The following is a 22,421-nucleotide window of genomic DNA, read 5'->3' as shown; positions in this document are numbered from 1 at the left end:
ATTCAAAAAGCACAAAATTGTAGGTAGTATTATAAATCTTACTCCCACCCAGACCTACCACCCAGCTCCACTCCTTGAAGGATATCAGTGTATTGTATCTCCTTCCAGAGATACTTAATGCAAATACAAAATGTGTGTGTGCATATATCTCTTTCACACTAACAACATATTGTGCTTGTTTTCATTTAATAACATATCTTAGAGATTGTTCCATATTGGTACTTAAGGAATTTCCCCATATTCTGTTGCAAATATTGAATTTGGATGCTTGGAGGACAAGTGTACACTCTTCAGCCGACCCAAAGTCCTACACTCCTAGATCCTTCCCCTCAGCTGCTTTATGTTAATGTGTGGCTCCTGCCTGGGCCTTAAAGGCATATGCTTTTGCTCCACGAGACCCAGCTGCCCTTTGGAACTGACCTGCTTACTCTATGAAGGCCTTCCCCAACTCTTTCTCACATTATTTTTGGAAATTCTTTTGCCCTTGCAATAAACTTAATTGTCTTGTCTCCCCAAGATTTGATAATTTCCTTGTATTTATCTTTTTGTGTTTCTTTGGCACGTAGGGGTTTGTGTACTGAGTACTAGATATTCAGTAATTAATATTGATTTGATAAGCCTGGATTATTCAATCTTTCTTAATTCAGAGTTGGATGGTCTCTTGAATAGTGGATAAAATGTTGGATGAATCCTACAAGGTTGTATTAGAATCCTGTCTCTTTACTAACTGTGATGAGGTAGCAGTGTAGGCTTGTGGTTTCCAGAGTGGGATGTGGGAAGAAAGCATTAGAACTTTTATTTATTTCTAAAAACTATCTATTTTGTATATAAAAATAAAGTTACCTAATACCTGATATATGGGTTGACTCTTATAACCTCACTTGATCTGTATGAAAGAAGGTTTCATGTCACATATGGAAAGTCAGGTCTCCTGCCTGACAACAGGATTCTTGCAGCATGCCGGGGTTGCTAGTGGGTGTCTTTGTCTGATGGATGAAGATGCATGAGTGCTCAGATTTTTGAATTATGTTATCTCTTTGCATATGAACATGTTCTTTCTTGGTAGACAAGTGGCTTAAATTGACTTTGGTGGGCAAGGAAGGCAGAGGCTAGTGGATTGAAGATAATGTAGGCAGTGGGAACACAAAGGAAGGAGCAATGACATAGCCAGCACTGCTTTTACTCCTAGTTTGAGCTCTTAGCCTCATTGTATGGTAGAAACAGTGATACTCTCCAATTAGATGAAATAAGAAATTGACCCCTAAATATTGACATTCATCAAGATGATTGGAAAATATAGTTTACATCTGTAGTTATCAGTGAACTGCGGACTTTTATTTCTACCTTCAGATGTTGGCAGATGTTATGATGATTTAATTCACTGCATGTTTACTTCATTCTTTTACGATATGAGTTTTTGTATGATTTATAAAGCTCATAATATTAAAACAATAGGATTGCATATAGTTTTTAAATAAATAAAAGTATATATGGAGTTGTGCTTAGAAATTTTTGCTTAATGGAGGGTGTGAGCCTGTTTACACACTGCCTTCTAAGCTGTATGACCAGTGGGGTCAACTGTACAGCTTTGGAGGCAGACAGTCCCTCATAAAAATCCCGGCTCCACCTGTCACTGATGTATTAGGTTTGCTGATTACTTAACCTCTCTAGCTTTAGTCTCCTCATTTGTAAAATGGATTGTTGGAGAATTTAAGTGATATACGGTCTGAAAGGTACTTAGCACAGAACTTGGCATATGTTAGGGAGACAATAAATACTAGCTGTCATGAGTGTTAATAAATTGATTTTTGTTACAGTGATTTACCATGGTAGCTTATTTTATTTACTATTTCATTTTGGGGAAATTGGGCAACACGGGGCACAAATTACACAAGAAGTTCAACTGCACATAAAGAATTCTATACTAATAGGTTTAAAAACAGTGAGATGGGTGTGGAAAGAAGGGAATGGTTTTACTTGCCTTCCCTCCCACTTGGTGTAAACATGCTGACAGTAGAATTTGTGTGACTGCATTACTGTAGTTTTCCTATACCACTCAGCAGTGGTGATTCCAAGGGTGCCTTAAGGGTTGCCTACCTGTCCCCATCAGCCTCTGTTCCCAAACCACCCTAATAAAGATGCAGGGCATGCCTGTGGTTCCCTGGGGCTCTGTCACCTGCAGGGGCATCTGAAAATGCCTGGTGGCATTACTGACATTTCTAGGGATTCTAAATAACTGAGTACCTGTAGGTGTCTCTATGTAGGACTGCTAAAAGCCTTTTTTAAAAAAAAATTATTTTCAGTTAAAGTTCTTGTTTTAGAATTTCTTTGGGGGAAGTGGACTTGGCTCAATGGATAGGATGTCCTCCTACCACATGGGAGGTCCACAGTTCAAACCCCGGGCCTCCTTGACCCGTGTGGAACTGGCCCATGCGCAGTGCTGATGCGCGCAAGGAGTGCCCTGCCACACAGGGGACCCCGCATAGGGGAGTCCATGCGCAAGGAGTGCGCCCCGTAAGGAGAGCCGCCCAGTGCAAAAGAAAGTGCAGCCTGCCCAAGAATGGTGCTGCACACATGGAGGGCTGACACAACAAAAAGAAACACAGATTCCTGGTGCCCCTGATAAGGATGGAAGCAGACACAGAAGAACACACAGGGAATGGAATAGAGAGCAGACAACTGGAGGAAAGGAGAGGAGAGACATAAATAAATAAATAAATCTTAAAAAAATTTTTTTTTTGGTCTGTGAGAGACTTCTTCATGTCCCTATAGCAAGCAAAATAGAGAGTAATTGTATCAAGACAGTAGAGTGATTTAAAATCCTTGCTGAGGATGCTTTGTGTTCCTTAGTTAAATAGCATCTGTAATCAAGAGCCCTTTTCTCTTACAGGCCACTGGTTCCTAAAAGGGAGAAATCAACTCAAGATCACATATAAGCAGTAAATAATTTTTAAAGGATAGACTATAACCAGTGTTTAAAAGCAGAGAATAAAAACACCCCATGCAGTAAATGCAACAGTGAATAAAATATATGGTTCAGTTTCATATTGTTATGATATGTTAACCCATTTAGGGAGGAAATGGAGAAGATGAGAGGCAGATAAGAACTAGGAACTGAGGAGAGACAGACAAAGAATGGAGAGAGGAGGAGGGGTGAGTGGGAGAAGATCAGTGAGCTCAGAGATGAGAGCCTCAGTTTAAACTTGTTCTTTGCCAAGCTTTTTGATGATGTAGGCTGTGGATATATTTAAAATTGCCACATCATATTTTAAAAAAATCTTTATAATCTTATTGAAAAACTGGTCCGTTTTGTGGGATGATTTAATATGTCTAGAAGAAAACATGTTCGCCATCTGGTTTTTAAATGGAGGTGATCAGGAATCAATCACAGTCTTTGGGCAACATGGCATGTGTGAATTCATGCTTTGGAACACACAAAACTGATAGAAGAAATACAAATATACAAAACCAAAAAAGTCATATCCAGTCTCAAAAATGAGATAATCACCTCTGGGGACCAGAAGTAGTACAGAACTGTGGGGCTTGGATCAGCTTCTGCCTGGTGGGGGGTGGGTTATAGGGGCTGTTGTCAGACTTTAACCCAGGACTGGGAAGCGCTGCCCCAATGGTGAAAGGAGGCTGGAGAAGAAAGAGAAGAAACAAAGAAAAAGTTGGGGTTTTTTTTTTGCAAGCTGAATGTCTAGGACAGACCTGTCCAATGGCTTTCTGACTATGCTTGTAATATTTTAACATCACTAAGGAACTTGAGTCCTAAATACCATGTAAGACAGCATCTAGATTGGAGCGCAGGAATCCAGGATCTAGGTAGTAGCTGCTGCAAAATCTCAGGCAGTGGGAAGGAGGGGGAGAAGGGAGGGCAAAATGCCTACTGCAAGTTCTGAAATATATGAAGAAATTGAATGCTAGGAAAAACAGCCAACAGAATCACTGAGCAGAGCATGACTATAATACAGATGAAGTTAATTTTGTGAACAGTCTGATAGAGACTTTAAAATGTGTATGTTTAGAACTAAAGAGGCAAATGATATTTGTTTCAAAAAGAGCAAGAAATTATGAAATTAAAACAAATGAAACAAGAAGAGGTAAATAGGAAAAATGATAAATTAGAAAATTTAGAGGGAAGCGAACTTGGCTTAACTGATAGAGCGTCCGCCAACCACATGGGAGGTCCAAGGTTCAAACCCAGGGCCTCCTGACCTGTGTGATGAGCTGGCCCATGTGCAGTGCTGATGCATGCAAGGAAAGCTGTGCCACGTAGGGGTGTCCCCTGCATAGGGGAGCCCCACGCACAAGGAGTGCGCCCCGTAAGGAGAGCTGCCCAGCACGAAAGAAAGTGCAGCCTGCCCAGGAATGATGCCGCACACACAGAGAGCTGACACAGCAAGATGACCAACAAAAAGAGACACAGATTCCTGGGGCTACTGACAAGAATACAAGCAAACACAGAAGAACACACAATGAATGGACACAGAGAACAGACAACTGGGGCAGGGGAGGGAAGGGGAGAGAAATAAATAAAAATACATCTCTAAAAAGAAATTTAGAAATGAAAACTGTAGTTGGATTAAAATCTCAATAGATGGATTAAATCTAGTGATGGTGATTGTGAGTAGTATTTAATGGGTAGGTAAAGTATACTGAAGTATGTTGTGTTTGGAATGGAGAGAAATACTGAAACAGTTCAGACTTTTAAAATAAACTTATTTAATAAAAATTTTTAATAAAAAATAAGAATGTTAAAAACTAAGGGGGTGAGGCATTGCAAGGGAAACTTCCACCTGGTAAACACAAATGGATAGTAATGTAGAGAGATGGAAGGGTCTGGTGTGGCTGCAGGGAGAGAAGATGTCTTACTCTATGAGGAATGGGCATCTTGGACCTGATTGGGACAAAAATAAGCACACAGGGATCTGTTAAAGGACAAAAGAGCAAGAAATGGACAGGGAGCCTTGACCTTACAGTATCTCCATGAGACTATTCCCCCAATGGGAAACTTCACAAACTGGTTCTTTAAAGTACGGATTTTTATTTTTAATAAGTGATATGTTTTCTTGATGTTTCCCAACTCAGTCATTTAGTATTTAAGTCCACACTTAAAAAAGAAAGGTTCACCCCTTTACTCATTCACAGCGAGGCATAGCCACGTACGATGTGAAAATATCTACCAGGTGACATAACTGATAGAGCTTTTCCAAGCATGAAGACTATTTGATCCCCTGAACCTCAAACGCTTCATTCTGTAGCTTATCTACGATTTGATTAGTTAGACATTCATTGCTAACTTCAATTTTTATCTTAGTGTTAAAGATTAGTTTTATCTAACTACTTTCATACTTGCTATGATATAGAATGCTGAAGAAGAAAAGACAAAGTGAAAATAATCCAAAAATAGACAAAAATAAAATTAACATTGCTTTCAGTATTATTATACTTAGAACTTAAGAGATGCATTTTATTTGTAGAATATTTATTCTGTGGATGCTTTGACTATATTGATATCGGAATCACTGACTACTAGAACCCTTAGGTTTTCTATGGTATTTTCAAGGTTTGGATTAAAAAGTTTATGTAAGGGTTACCTCTGCTTTTCTATAAACTTCTTTTGGAGCCAGTGATAAAAATACTCAACTGGGTGGATCAATGACTTTATACTAGAAATAATGTTTCTTTTTCTTTCCACGAATTCTTTTCAAATGTAGCCAAAATACATTTTCAAAATGTAGCAAATAACCATCTTAGAAAACACGTATGTACGTTATTTTAATTTTAATATGTGCATATCCAATGAGGCAGTTCTTCTTCTAGGTACAATACTAATTCTCAGCTCTGGGAAGCTTAAAAACAGTTCTTTCTTCCTAAAGCTTCATCCCAGGCCCCTGGAATTGAATCTGGGCATCTGAGAACCACTGCCTCTAAAAAACAGTTCCACTCGTATCCAGACAGGCAGGCACAAAAATTTCATAGCATTGTTAAACAGAAAAAAATAAAACCATTTAAATACCTATCAACAGGAGAATGGAGAAATAAATAAATTGGGATATATTTATGCAATGGGATACAACTTGGCAGTTCGAATGAATGAGCTAGAGCTATATGTAGCAACACAAGTAAATCTCCAAAATAATGTTAAAGGGAAAAAGCCCGTTACAGAATGATATATTCAGTGCGATGATAAAGCTTGAAAACATGCAAAACTATGCTATATATTATTTATGGATCCCTACACATGTAGTGGTAATATAAATAGGTATGGCAATGATAGCCATCAAATTCAGGATAGTTGATACCTCTTGAGAAAGGAGTGGGATTGTGGAGGGGAGTATATAGAGGGTTTCAGCTGTGTCTTTAAAGTCGTATTTCTGAAAAGAAAAAAAAAATGAAAGAAATAGGCAAAGTGTTAGTATTTTGTAAAGTTTGGGGATGGGTATATGATCTTTTTATTATCCCATATAGTTTTCTAAATGTTTGAAATAGTTTATAATATGAATTATGAAAACAAAATATGAACTCAACTGCTAATGCAAGGATGTTATGTGCCTTGACTTGAAAAATGTAACTGAAAGCTAAACACAGCAGATGCCAGCAACAGAGCTAGGACCTATATAACCTCTGTTAGCATGTATGTATCAGGGCATTATTTAAGGAGATGATTATCACCTTCCTTCTGAGAAGCTCTGGAGAATTGGCTGGGAGATTAAAAAATGATCATTTAGAAATTTCCTTTGAAAACTTTTGGGCACAGTTCAAAGTTCATGATTCCCAAGTGAGGCAGATGGTAGTGTGGAGAGAACAAGGGGTTTTGGTGCCAGCTAGTCTGGGTTAAATCCTAGCTCCACCACTTACTAGTTGTGGGGATCTTGAACAAGTTACTTAATCTAGCAGTGCCTCAATTTCTTTACCAATAAAGTGGGAAGAATAATGATAGCTCTCTGGAAAGTTGTTAGGTGGAATGAATTATGTGACATAACTGGTTTTGGAGTATAGAGTAGAATTGGAGGTTATTATTGATATGAGCCTATAACCATCTAAATTGATTATTGCAACATTTTTCTTTCCTTAATTCTTTGAGGAGTTCAGATCACCCCTTTTCTACTACTTGCACTAGGCTGCTAAAATTCAGTGGCGAACTAATTGTTCTTCAGAGCTGGAAGCTCCCTAATCCAGGGTTTGGTGGCTTTAAGTCTTGGTTTAGTAATAGAAGCTTTTTCTGAGTCATTAAATGATTATGCCCGAGGCATTAATTAGTCTCAGTTTTTGGAGGCAGTGGAGGGGATTCTTGCTTCTTTCACAAAGGTATTATACTGTTTATTAACACTTCTCTGAGTGTGGGATAGAAAAGAAAAGAATTCAGATTCTTTCTTTTTTTTCCCTGTTTTCTAGACGCTCTAATTAAGGGGCTTGGGAAGAAATGGAAATTGAAACTATTTAACCATCATGTTTTAAGATTATTTTAATACTTCGTTAGTCTATCCTTTGGAAAGGAACTAAAATAAAATAAACTTACTGCTTTGGAAATATTCTGACATTTCAGTTTCCTCTTCTTGTTCTTTGTAATTTCCAAGATCTACTTTATCCTTTCTTTACTATTCTTTTAGAAATTTGAACTTCAGAGAGAGGGTGATAAGGGCTTTATTCTAAGACATTCATTGAGTCATAATTTATCTGTAATCTTTCTAAAGAATAGTATAGGAATCAGCATCTTTTTATTGAATTTCTAATCAAGTGACTTATGAAATGGTCTAAAACATAAATATGTCATTTCAGATACTAAATAATTATTATTTCTATAATTATCTCTCTGATTTCTGGGGTATCTTTAATTAACAGAGGCTTAAAAACCCCAACCTCCCTAATGAAATAATGGCTATAAACAGTGATCACCAGTGACTCTTTAATCATTAGGTGAAAAGTTGTCAGTCTGTCACCACTTGAACTCCCGGATCAATTTTAGTATCACTAAAAGTGGAACAGCTGCATTAGGCACCTCCTGATATGATGCAGCAGGAAGTACAGAGCACTACTTGCTAAGTATTCTTGGCAAATATGTTGAGATCCTGAATCTAATCAAAGCCTCTCTAACTACCAGTTTGTAGAAAATTTGGGTGTTAGAGGAACATGTTAAATGACGCTGTGAGAATACAGTGAGCCATTTATAGACTGTAGGCTATTCACAGGGACAAGTGGCCCATCTTTTTCAACAAATAAATGGTGAAAACTTAAAATAAGGGGGGAAGGGTGAAACTGCTATAGAGTAAAAGAGACTTAAGAGAAACATCAACCAAAGCAATGCATTTAACCTTGTTTGGGTCTTGATGTGAAAACCTCAATTGTAGAAAAATATTTTTAAAAAATCAAAGAAAGTTGATTCTTAGATGATATTAAGGAATTATTTTTAATTTTGTTGGATGTGATAATGATACTGTGATTATGATTTTTTAAAAGTCCTTATCAGTTAGAGATATTGAAGTATTGTCTAGCAATTACTTTTATTTTATTTATTTATTTTTAAAGATTTATTTATTTATTTCTCTTCCCTTCCCCCCACCCCAGTTATCTGTTCTCTGTGTCTATTTGCTGCATGTTCTTCTTTGTCTGCTTCTGTTGTTGTCAGCGGCACAGAAATCTGTTTCTTTTTGTTGTGTCATCTTGTGTCAGTTCTCCGTGTGTGCAGCACTTTTCCTGGGTAGTCTGCACTTGCTTTCGCTCTGGGCGTCTCTCCTTACGGGGCACACTCCTTGCACGTGGGGCTCCTTATGTGGGGACACCCCTGCGTGGCAGGGCACTCCTTGTGTGCATCAGCACTGCGCATGGGCCAGCTCCACAAGGGTTGAGGAGGCCCGCGGTTTGAACCGCAGACCTCCCATGTGGTAGACAGACGCCCTAATCACTGGGCTACGTCCGCTTCCCTACTTTGATTTTAAAAAGCTGTGAGGGATAGGTGAAACAAGAATAGAAGGTGAAGATGTTGAAGCTGGGCAACTTTTCTATTTCTGAAAATTTTATAATAAAAAATTTTAAATGCTAAAATTGGTTTATTGGTAGCATTTAAACATTTTACTTTAAATACAAAATCAAATGTAGAACTCCCTGTATTGATAGAAATTCAGGTTTGGAAAATTGCCTTTGGCTTTTATGTATACACTTGATCTGGTTAGTTTCCTTGAAAATTAGTATTTATATTAACTTCCTGTTATTCTTCATTCTGGCATCACAAGGAGCCCTCAAATAAACCAAGAGAAGTCATAATTATGGATACTTAGAGTTATCGCTATGCATAAATGCTAATCATGGGCTTTTCATACCAATAAGCTGGCAGAAGAAGGGGTTTGGGAAAGATTGCCAATGACTGGAAACACATTAGGTAAGGATGAGAGCAATTTGTGTGGCTGACTGACTTGGAAGGTAGAAGTGTATGTAAATGCCCCTCACTCTGATGTGGTTGCTAAAGGTGCCCCTTCTGACTCCTGCAGAACACCGCCCCTCCTCCTACCTCTTAAGTGAAAGCACTACTGAGGGTGTGGAAGTCAAACCTTTTCTTCTCTCTCTTCCTCAGTGGTGTCATTTGACTTCAATTATTATCTTCTGCAAATTGTTACCCAGCCTGAATTCTTGGCCTACACTGCTCTCTGGAGCCCTGGAATCACATTTCCACCCCCTGGACCCCTCTACGTTCCATGCCAGGCTCTCCTTGCCAGTTCTGCACCAGCTACACCAGCTCTTTTTTTTTTTTTTTTTTTTTACACGCATCTCAAATTTATTCAAACTAGAATTTTAAAGTGGCATTATATGTACTAGGTTCTCACCTTTACCAAATAGCTTGTGACTCTAGGGTAGTGTTAACAGGTAAGGTTTGAATTTTATCTACATATTAATCCACATAAGGTTGTTTCATTACCCATTTACAAAATAAAAAATCAATGTCTTTAATAAAAACAGATCACGTGTGTATGTTTCCTTTCCATGTCTGTAAAATGAAGGGCTTTTTCTGGTTGATTTTCGTTGCCAGTTTTTCAAAAATAACCTCATGGCATGAGCCCTCAGGAAGGAACTTCATAGCCAACTGGCTTCTCAAAAGACAGCTATGCCTCATTCAAAATGAGGCTGCTGTTTAGGAACATCAGTATCCTCATTAGACTTCAATCAACCCCAAGGATGCTTTCAAAAATGTCACATCTTTACTAATTTTCATCAAATATCCTTCCACATTCTGCAACTTTGTTTTGTATCTTAGTATCTCCACACAACAGCTTTGGCATAGCATTGGTAGATAGGGCCTTTGTGCAACAACTTTCGAATCCTGACATAAAAAAAAGCTACACCAACTCTTTTCATACTTTTCAGATCTTCCCCACCCGAGGTCTTTGCACCCGCCTCCCCCTCTACCTGGGGTGCCTTTCCACTCTCTTTTTCTTCTGGCTTCTCATCCTTCAGGTCTTGGCTCAAACATCACCTTCTCAAGGTCTCCTTCCTGACCTTCCTGCCCATCATTCTCAGTCACAGCACCTTGCTCATTTCCTTGGTAGAGCTCTTGACAATTTATAAGTATTGTCTGTCCTTAAGAGGATGTTTCCTTCTAATACTGCATTTAGCTTAACGATCTGTACATATTTGTTGAATTTATGAATGAATGTTTAAATGAATGAACATGCTAGGCTTTGCACTAGCCTTGGAGACAGAATGATAGAGCATTTCCCTTCAAGTAATCCACAGTCTACTAGGGAAGGCAGATGCAAATAAAAAATTACAACTTAAGTTTTATGAGAAAACCAAGCACTGGGTTCTTGGGAAAATGGAAAAGGACAGTCTGTGGGGCATAATAGGAGTTAGGGAAAGAAGGAGAGGCAGGTATTCCCAGTAGAGGGGACAGCCTTTGCAAAAGCGTGGTGGCAGAAAGCACGCTGAATGGCTGGTTGTGGAGGAGGGTGACACCACAGTTCAGGCACTGACTGTGACCTGAGGGCTCTTGTCTATCAGCTGAGGACCTCGGATTTCTGAGAAGAGTTAAGAACCACTGAAGGATGTACAAACAGGGTGACATTGGTAAGATGATTTTTTTCCCTTCCTTTGTAGAAACCTCAGATGCATAGAAATTGATTTATCTTATCTGCATGTTTGAAAACTCCAGGTGGATTGTAGGGGCTAGAGAAGGCTGCAGGATTTAGGGTGGTCCGTGGCTTATAGGAAGAGACCACAGCCACGACTGATTTCTGTGGCCAGGAACACACCTCTGATCAGGGCAGAGCAGATCCAGTCTTCCTCAGCACAACTTCCCTTAGCCCCAGAGCCCCCAAAAGGTGGGGGTTAGTGTGTGTGTGGGGAGGGAAGAGGGTGTCACACAAGGCAGGGGATTGTCACCTTGGTGGTAGTCAGCCCTTGCTTTGTACTTGGGGTTTACAGCACCATTCAAGAAGCATTTATAGGGAGGGGATGTGGCTCAAAGCACTTGAGTGCCTCCTTTCCAGTGGGAGGCGGGCGGGTTCTTGGTGCCTTTGAACAACAACAACAACAAACAAAAACAACAAGTAAACAAACAAAAAACCAACTCAGGGAGCTGATGTGGCTCAGTGGTTGAGCTTCCTTTGTATATAAGGTTCCAGGTTTAATTCCCGGCCGGCCCGCCAATACCTCAAAAACAAAACAAACAAAGTAACACAACAACAAAAAACTACAAAAACAAAAAACCAAAAGAAGCATTTATAGAAGCAGTCTAGGGTTTGACATTTGAAGGATTGTCTCTGGACGCTTCGGACTCTCCTGGTTCTTTGAACTGAACTCAGAGTGAACAAGGAAGGAGGATCTGTGTCTAGTGTTTCAGAACATCTCTGCCTCTTGCACTCCAGTACCCTCGAAAGCCTATCTGCTCACGCAGGTTTGCAAGGCAGAGTTCCAAACAAGTAATGACCAAGGTCCAAACAAAGGAGTAGCAGTAGATGAGGGGATTTGAGAGTTAACAGCTCTGGAAGAGCCTGGCTGGGAGAATGAGTTATTAATTGGTGTATGGGGGAGGATCAGGTGTTTTCAGAGGTTTCAGCTAAATCTGTGCCTGGGAGTCATCTTTGAGTTCTCTCTTTTGCCGGGCATGTCCCATCAGCTGCTAAGTGTTACCTCTCTTATTTGTAACCTCTTTTCCATTCCTATCACTGTCCTCATTGTACTTCTTTTACTCCTTGCCCTGGTTGTGTGAGTATACAGTGATCACCATTTTGTGCTTCTCTCAACTCTGCCAGATTAATTTTTCTGCAGCATAACCTCTATAAAAAAGACTGCTTTGCCCAAAATATTCAATGGCTGCCCATTACATGCTGACACTCTCACACCCGATAGCCAACTTTTCTAATATTCTCTCTAATCCAATTCAGCTGCATCTGTTTGTTATGCAAACACACCCACATTGTCCAGACTACGTTCCTTTGTCTATGCTGAGGCTTTCAACAGGAGTGAACCCCCCACTCTGTGTTAAGCCTCCTGCTTTCTTGATAGAAGTAAAAATTTACTTTAGAGCTGAATTAAGGAATTGAGCCTGTAGCATAAACTGTTTACTGTTGATTGAATTAGACCCACCCAGGGAGGCAGCAAGGTCTCCTGGCGGCTTTGTTACAGACTTCTGCATTTCTGTGGAAATTAATTGCTGCTGGCTTCTTGCTGTGTTTGGGAGGGAAAGTGCTGCCTCATGCTTAGTCATGGAGGGCGTGTGCCAGGCCAGCTCTGAATGTAATCCGAGACTGGAGATTATCTTGAGGCTGAAGGTGTCCTTCTTGCTGTTGTGAAGGGACGTGTTTAGAATTAAATTATTTTAGAAACAGATGGCTGACAGAATTTTTTTGCCTTTGTTCTTAATGAACTGAGTATTTAGTTTAGTTTGTTTTGGTTACTTACTTAAAGTGCTGACAGTCTGGCTTTCCAGGTTGGTAAAAAAGAATTGCATTTTGTTTAGGAAAGAACAAAACAAAACAAAGCCACACAAAACATCTTCCAATAAATACTCTGTATTATGTTTTGAACAACACCAACATTTTAGTATCCTTATCTTCTCAAGTGAGAAAATCATGCAAAGAAATAAAGAACCCTTATATCTCAAAATGAAGCCAATATTTTAACTATAGTAGTATGACTCTTTAAAAAGACTTACAGTACGTACATATAGTCTGATATAAATTGTAAATATAAATACATTTATAGAGATGGAATTAGATTAGCAGTTATGCAGGGCTACAGAAGAATAGAAGGATTGAGAGGTGACTGCTAAGGGGTGTGGGGCTTATCTTTTTGGAAAATTGATTGCGGTGATGAATGCATAGCTCTGATTATACTAAAAGCCATTGAGTATACACTTTGGATGTATAATATGGTATGTGAACATATCTCAGTAATACAAAACTAAGAAAAAAGATTTATAGGACCATTATTTCAGTATCATTTTGTTGCAGTTGTTGCTTTCTGAAGTTACTCATTAGCTCTCTTCATGTTTCAGTAAAGTCACTAATTGTCTGTATCCCCAGATCTAGACAAGGAAACGGAAGGTGTGGCTAATTATAGGCGATTGCAGTGCTCCATTGAGCAATTTAGGGCAAGCAATTTGGGTGACAATCTGCAGAAAGATGATAAAATTGCCTTTGGCTTATGTACACATTTGATCTGGTTAGTTTCCTGGAAAATTAGTATTTATATTAACTTCTTGTTACTCTTCATTTTGACATCACAAGGGGCCCTCAAATAAATGAAGAGAAGTCATAATTATGTATACTTAGAGAGTTTTTGCTGTGCATAAGTGCTAATCATAGGCTTTTCATACCGATAAGCTGGCAGAAGAAGGGATTTGGGAAAGATTGCCAATGACTGGAAACACATTAAGGATGAGAGCAATTTGTGTGGTTGACTGACTTGGAAGGTAGAAGTGTATGTAAATGCCCCTCACTCTGATGTGGTTGCTAAAGGTGCCCCTTCTGACTCCTGCAGAACACCGGCCCCTCTTCCCACCTCTTAAGTGAAAGCACTTCTGAGGGTGTGGAAGTTAAACCTTTTCTTCTCTCCCTTCCTCAATGGTGTCATTTGACCATCTTTGATTTTCATTGGTTTTTCTACTTTTCCTTCTTTAGGATCCAGTCATACTTTCAGTAACCGTCATTCTAGGACACACTTGTTCATTACTAACATGTTGCCAGCACATGGGTGTGCACTCACATGCACACACACATACCCTTACGCCTCCAGGCACATTGCATTTAGTTGTCATGCCTCCTTAGTCTCTTTCAGTCTGTGACAGTTCCTCTGTCTTTCCTTGTCTTTTCTAACCTTGACATTTTTGAAGAATCAGATATTTTATAGTTTGGGTTTATCTGATGTTTTTCTCATAATTAATTGAGGTTTTGCATTTTTAGAAACCTAAAAATGCTTACCTATCTTCTAAGAACCCAACAACTGTCCCTGGACCCTTTCAGTTGCCATCCTACCCCTCCCCTACCTTATACAGCAAAAACCTCTCAAAAAGTTATCTGCACCTAAGCACATTTCCTCATCTCTAATTCACTCTTCAATCTGTGGCTTTCTAGATTCTGCCACCCCAAGACCAAAGAAACCTGTTATCCCACTTAGAAGGTACTTTTCATTCTTCATTTTCTTGATCTCTCAGGATCATTCAACACAGGTAACCTCCTTCCTGATTCCTAAACACATTTTCTGTTTTCTTATCACCCACTTTCCTGGTTTTTCCCCTGCCTTTCTGGTCTCTCTTCACTTTTGCAAGTTTATCTCCAGGCTCATATACCTGTTTGCATGCTTGGTATCTCCATATGGTTTTCTCTAAAAATAAATGTTAGGGTAGCATATATCAAACTTTAATGGGCACATGGATCACTTGGGAATCTTTTGTTAAAAGCTGTTTCTGCTTTAGTAGGTCTAGAGTGGGCCTGAGATGCCGCATTTCTAAAAACACTACCAGCTGATGCTGATGGCCTGGGGACCACACTCTAATCTAAGCCACCATCATCTCCTCTGTTGTGCCCACATAACTGATCTTTCAACATTTCTGCTTGCTCCCTGTTAATCTGTTCTTCACATTGTGGCAGGAGGGATTTTTAAAAAAACATAATTCTGATCATGTCATTCCTATGCTTTTACATGCCTTCACCATCTTCCCAGGTTGCATTTATGATACTGTTCAGTATCCTTGACATCGTGGCTTCCTAGCCTTGCCTGATCTGATCCCTTACCTCCCTTCTAGCCCAATCATGGTACACTTTTATCTTTCCTCCTGTTTTCTTTCTAGACATACTGATCTTATCTGTGTTCTTCAATGAGCTGCATTACCAGAACTGCTCCCCTTTCCTTAATGGGCCTTGTACACATCCCACATTTTCTGCCCAGTGGTGAGGTACTGGCCTGCGATCACGTTTTCCATTTTCTGTCCAAGATGAGATAAGGAGCTTACACCAGAGTGTGAATCAGCCCCTCGCAAAGTGTGCTGTCTAGTTTAGCTGACATGTTTTTATAGCTTGACCTACTCTCTGAAGGAAGCAGTGCATTGATTTACATGCTGGCTTAAACACCTTTTCTCATGGCAAACCTGTAACAAAAAGCTATGGAACACAGTTTGAGTAATGTTGGTATAGGACACTCTTGTCCATTACTCACATCTCACCAACACAGGTGCACAGAAATACACACTTACACCCCCAGGCACATTTGGCTTTAAATGTGGAAGACAAAAACTTAAAACTTTAGAAGAGAATATAGAAAAAAATAATTATGCCTTTTAGAGTAGGGAAAGATTTTTTAAACATTCCTTCTTTAAGAAACAGACACACACATGAATCTCCAACAGTAGAAAAGATTGATAAGTGTGATTTTATTAAAATTGAAAGCTGGTCATCAAAAGACTTAAAGTGAATCAGACAAGCCACAAACTGGGAGAAGTTATAATTGGCATAGGATTGTATTAAAAATATATCTAGAATGGCTTTAAATCAACAAGAAGACAACCCAATAGAAAAATGAGCAATAGAGTTGAAAAAATACTAGAAGAGGCAAAAAGACTAGCAGAAATGGAAAAGGTGCTCAGCCTCTTAAAATCAGGGAAATGCAAATGGAAACCAATCAGATAAGTAAAGATGTGAAAGTCTGAGGATATCTAGTATTAGTGAGGATTTGTAGCAATCACGCTCTCCTATATTGCTGGTGGAAATGCAAATTGGTTGTACTACTTTGAAGAATAACTTGATGTTATTTAGTAAAGTTATACATGAACATATTCTCTGACCCAGGAATTCTATTTTGTACAAGCGTACATGCATTATACTGTATAAACACATATGTATACCAGGAGATGAATAAGAAAGTTAATTTCAGAAGTGTTTGTAATAAAAATTGGAAATAATCCAACTGTTCATCCACAGTAGAATGGATAAACTGGTATATTCATAGGATGGAATTCATTGTACAGTAGAAATGAATGAATTATAGCTATTTACGAAAATAAAAATGGATGAATCTAAAACACAATGTGGAGTGACAAAATAAACCATGGTAGAATATGTCTAGTACAGTTTACTTTGATAAGGTTTGAAGTTTGATAAAGTTTGACAAAGCTGAAGAATATACTCTTTAGGGATACATGCATGTGGTTAAGATTATAAAGAAAAACAAGGGTATGAGAAAGTGCATAATTCAAGACAGTGGCTATCTCAGTGGAAAGGGAAGTGATGGGAAGGGGTATGCAGGGGGCTTTGAAGGTAAGAGTAGTATTTTTTTTCTTAAACTTGGAGGTGAGTATTCAGGTGTTCTTTGTATTATTGTCTGCATGCCTTATATGCATTGTTATAAGTAGTATTTCTTTTCTACTTGAAATTTGATGATAATAATAAAACCAATGCCAGCTGGAAGAGAGAGTAACTTGGAAGAGGAGTCAGAAAAAGAAAGGGTAAGACTGTTTTTTAAACTAGGAGAAAAGTGATGAGGGGAAGGGAGTGGTTGGCTTTCATAATGGCATTACAGTCCTTCTTAGGACAAATTGAGAACTAGGTGAAGAAAAGTTGCTGAAGATTTGCTGAATTGGGTAGTAGTTTAATTGTCTTTTTTTTTAACTTTTAGAAATTCTAGGAGGTCTTTTTTTATAGTAGATTTAGTATTCACAAGGCTTTGAGATGTTGCTTCATGTTTTGAAAACTTAACAATTTAGCAGAGGAGAAAAAACAGCAGTTCAGTTTGAATTTAAAGCTCTTTAGAGATTTTCAACATATCTGTCCTGTGAGGCTCCCAGGTCAATCCTCAGAGGATGTCTTGTTTTCCCAGTACCCATACCTGCAGCTGTAAGCTGTCAACAGTCAGTCAGTGGGGGCCAAAATGCATGCCTTTGCATAGATTAAATAACACATAATTTAGCATGTTTTTCAACTCAATTATAAGACAATGTAATTTAGCAGGTTTTTCAACTTAATTTCTTCACCAACAATTTTCCTTGAATGGACTGATTTGGCTAAACATGTTATGGTGTAACGGGCATGCGACCGTGGAGAACTTGTGAACCTGCCTTTTGGGCTGACTCTGCCTCTGTGTGCAATTTGGAGCAAGTTAGCTTAAACTCTTTGAACCTTATTTGCAACATGAGGGGATTGGCTTAGGTCTTAAGGGATTCATTTAGCGTGAGGATTCCATGATTCCATGATTGACTGCTATATTCAGGAAGGATCTCCAGATAGAAAAAATATGACTTCAATTTAAAAAAATTAAAACACCAGATTATTTTACTTGTGTGGGTCTAAGCTAGCCAAGTTTCTAGACAGAGTTAGACATCTTCCTCACTATCTTTAATCACTATGAATCAGCATGGGGTTGTGGAAAGAGCTCCTGTTTTTATATACAGTGTGGCCAGAGCCTAGCATAGGTCCACACACATGGTAGGCACCCAGTAAATACGTGTTGTGCGGTCTAAATGAGATCAAGAACCTCAACACCTATTACCCACAGTGTGGCTGGAGACACACTAATCTGCTGAAGGCACCTGCATTTGAACAAGATGCCCACGTGACTTGTAAAAGCTTGAGGAGCACTGGTATCACTCCAACCCCTGTACTTTCTCTTTCGCCTAAGAGAACCTTTCACGCTTTTGTGAACTTTAGAGCTTGAAAATTGATCTCCAGGGCTTGAAATTAGAGTCCCTGAAGCCTTTTTATGCTGTGAGTGAGACTCACCCGGGTTTCTTAAGCTCTTCCTGAATTAAGTATAGAGCTAATTCCTTGTGGCATTTCAGTTGCTGTCTCTTCAGAGCTTGCTTCTCTCTCTTCCCGCTTGGCCAAAAGTGGAAGAAAGAAACATCACAGCTTGGCACACCCTCAATTTCTTAACATGGTGTTTTTGGTACTGTATTTACCTAGTCCGGAGAACTTGTCTTTCTTTTGACCACTTTTTGCCCTCCCGGTGCTGTGTCCTTTGGAGGCAGAATTGATTGAATGCTAATTTGCATGAGATACTTGGATTCATAAATTAGCCTCTAAATATTGCTTCTTTTTTGCTCTTTTGTCTCTTGTAGTCTACCTGTTCACTTACAGATCTGTTTTTGATTCATTTTAAAAGGGATCATGCTCCCTTTTCAGATCTTATATTTCAGAACAAATTATATCATAGCAGAGTTTTTAAACAGAGACATACAATTATTTATCTTCAGAAAAACTTTCAAATCTATATTATGTATTGTTTGACAGATTTGTGATTTTATTACTTCTTAAGTTTATAACCTTTTAGCCTTTGATATACAAAATAACAGCTGCTACTTTACCTCAGTTGTAATAGGTATCATGTTTTCTTTTACCCATGCTAGGAATGTGACAGTTAAATAATCAAGGCACTTAGACAAGATATCTGAGAGCAGGGTCATATGGAAATCCACACATACCTAGTAGTATTGCTGTGAAACAACTTAAAAATCTCTATTTCAGAAATGGCTTCCTTCTTTTATTGTTTATTTCTTTATATAAGTCATATTCCATAGAAAGGAGTAGGACCCTTGAAAGTAAGCAGTTTATATCTACTGTAATTTTGTGACTTTCAGATACTGAGGGAACCAGCTAAAAATATTTTATCTATATGACTAAATATTATTCTTAAATTTTAGTAAACACGTACATGATATAGTCACAGAATTTTGTCTGTCTTGATTTCTTCTGTCTCTGCTAGTAAGTCATAATACCCCTGGATATCCCTCTTTCAGCTTCTGAGCAACTGTAGTCAACTATTTTAATTCTATATTTGTAACCTCATAAATTGGATATTATTATTGTGGTTAATTGTTTCTTTTTTTAAAGATTTATTTATTTATTTCTCTCCCCTCCCCCCCCCCAACCCCGGTTGTCTGTTCTCTGTGTCTATTTGCTGCGTGGTCGTCTTTGTCTGCTTCTGTTGTCAGTGGCATAGAAATCTGTGTTTCTTTTTGTTGCGTCATCTTGTGTCAGCTCTCCGTGTGTGCGGTGCCATTCCTGGGCGGGCTGCTCTTTCTTTCCTGCTGGGCAGCTCTCCCTACGGGAGCACTCCTTGTATGTGGGGCTCCCCTAAGCGGGGGACACCCCTGCGTGGTATGGCACTCCTTGCATGCGTCAGCACTGCGCATGGGCCAGCTCCACACGGGTCAAGGAGGCCCGGGATTTGAACCGCGGACCTCCCATGTGGTAGGCGGACGCCCTAACCACTGGGCCAAGTCTGCTGCTCCTGTGGTTAATTGTTTATACCATCAAAATATGTTTAGATTTTAAAATATTTTTAGCATTTGTTTACTATCTATTCCTTCTTCTCAGATCTTCTTTCTGGGATAATTTTCCTTCTTGAAGAATGTCATTAGCCACAAGGGGTGCTGATACAAAGTACCAGAAATCTGTTGACTTTTATAAAGTGTTCTTATTTGAGGTAGAAGCTTACAGTCACAAGGCCCTAAAGAGTCCAACTCAAGGTACTGTAAGAGGTACTTTCTCACCCAGAGTCTGTTGCTACGAGTTGAGGCAAGATGGTGGGTGATGCCTGTGAGGGTTCAGCCTTCCTTCTTCCTCTTAAGGCTCTGTAGTCCCAGCTTCTTCTAATCTCATCCATAGGCAGGCATAAGGGTTGTCTCTCTCCCCAGGGCCCATTTCTTTCTGGGCTTAGCTGCACTGGTCTCATCACACAGTCAGCTGTAGACTATCAGGTTCATCTCTCTACCCATGGCCTCTGCTGTGTCCAGTGGAGCCTTCTCTCCTTTCTCCCATATCTTCTTCTCTGTGTTCTTGATTCTCTGTTTATATAGCCTACCAATGGGGGGTGGGGTGGGGATTCAACCCTACTTTCCCTAATGAAGTGATTGAATCAAAGCCCTAATCTTAACATAATTTAATCAAAATCATCTCAGCTGAATCTAATACAATCAATGGATATCACACCCAGAGGAACAGACCCGTTTACAAATATAATCAACTATCTCTTTTAGGAATTCACATATAATATTGAACTGCCACAAAGAATATCCTTCATAGAAGCTGCTTTATTGAGTGTCTACTATTGGCATAATTATTATTACTTTTTTAACCTCCCGCCCCTTTTTTTGTGTGCTGTCTGCTCTCTGTGTCCATTCACTGCTGGCTCTTCTCTGTTCTTGCTTGTCTCCCTTCTTTTTGTTGCGATACCTTGCTGAGTCGGCTCTCTGCAGCATCTGTGGGCCAGGCGGCCCTCTGCAGCGTGCAGGCGAGCTTGCCTTCACAAGGAGGTCCGGGATGCAAACCCAGGGCCTCCCGTATGGTAAATGGGATCTGACTGAGCCACAGCCGCATCCCGCATAATTATTTTTTTAATCAGGAAATGTCTTTGTTTTATACCTGTTCTTGATAGTTTTGCTGGTTATTAAAATCTAACATGTCAGATATTGTCTCTCAGGACTTTGATGATTATTACATTGTCATCTGGTTTCTAATATTGCTGTGAAGTAGTTTTTGGTTTAATTGCCATTCCTTTTTCTCTGGCTGCTTTTATTTGTTTTTCTTTGGTGTTTTATGGTATCATTATAATGTGTATAGGCATGGGTTCTTTTAATTTACCCTGCTTGGGATTTGTTGGTCTTCTAAATTGAAAGATTCATGTCTTTTATTAATTTTGGAAATTCTGAGCACTGTCTCTTTGAATATTGTCTCTACCCTGTTCTGTTACTTCTTTCTAAAATTCCGATCAAGCATATGTTAAGCTGTTTCATTCTACCATGTCTCTTAACTTCTTTTTTTAAGATTCTCAATCCTTTATCTTTCCCTGTCCCATTCTGAATAATTTCTTCAGATCAATCCCCCAGTTCACTAAATATGATAATGTAGTTCATAATTCTAATTTCTGAAGTCTTTATAGCTCTGACTCTATGTGGTTGATTTCTTTTTATTTTTGTTCATGGTACCTTGTTTCCTTTCATGTTTTGTAAGTTTTAATTCTGTACTTATATTTGTTGGAGCTCTATCTGTAAGAATTCTCTGATGCCTGGTTTGAGAGTGTGCTTTTCTGGGAAGATTTATGTTAGCCTTTGACAGGCATTGGAGACCTGGTTCACTTTAAATTATAATCCTTAGCATAAAATTTTTTGGACCATACAAGTAGTATAGACTCCAGACTTGTGGGAGACTTGTAAAATATCTGTACAAAGTGAAAAATGAGACAGACACTTTATATTGCTGTTCTCCTCTGAGGGGTAGATATTTTTCTTCCTAATTTACTCTTTCCATGAGTGCCAAAATTAATATGGAATTTCCTGCATCCCTGCCTTTTGGAGATGTTTTTTAATTGGGTTCTCTACCTGTTTAGTCCCAACCCTTACCCCTCATTTCCCCGTGGCATAACCACTAGGCAATCTGGTCCGGTATCCCTTAGGCAATGTGGTGGCTTCAGTGCCTGATTACCTCCTTAGTCCAACTCCTGCTTTGTTTCTGCACTCAGCACATTTCCCTTATTCCTTTGTGGCTTGTCCAGATACTTAAAAGGATGTTTTCAATCATTTATTAAGCATTCTTAGATGCTATGAAGTAGGAGGGATTTAAGATCTCTGGTCTGCCAAATTGCTAGAAATAGATTAAAAAGTACTTACTATTTAAAAATTGAAGTAAAATTAATTCAAGATTGCCCTATACTATTTCACATCCTTGTGTCCTGATAGACTGTTTGTATGAAAGGAGGGTGTTTTATGAGTAGTGGTACCTGCTCAGACTCCAGCCAATGTGGCAGCATGTAAGTATGCTGGGTCTGGGGCCGCACATGTCCTACTGCTCTGTAGGCAACATATCTTAATTTCAGGTGGAGACACCTAAATTAATGAAATGATAATGACAACTGTCACAAGGATAAAGAATATGAAAGTTTGAGAGAGTGATGAAAGGGATGATCTTGGCATATCAGAACCTGGTATCCTCAGATAC

At 39.0% G+C, this 22,421-nt stretch overlaps 1 protein-coding gene across 1 annotated transcript in view; it reads left to right on the top strand.

The window, feature by feature from the left end:
• KIAA1549 (KIAA1549 ortholog) overlaps positions 1-22,421 on the top strand; it is a 162,594-nt gene that overhangs the window by 37,607 nt on the left and 102,566 nt on the right. The window lies entirely within an intron of this gene.

Source organism: Dasypus novemcinctus, chromosome 5, assembly GCF_030445035.2.
Source record: "Dasypus novemcinctus isolate mDasNov1 chromosome 5, mDasNov1.1.hap2, whole genome shotgun sequence".
Classification (NCBI taxonomy): domain Eukaryota; kingdom Metazoa; phylum Chordata; class Mammalia; order Cingulata; family Dasypodidae; genus Dasypus; species Dasypus novemcinctus.
Note: the sequence above shows the minus strand (reverse complement) of the source record. Positions and strands in the feature narration are given on the sequence as shown.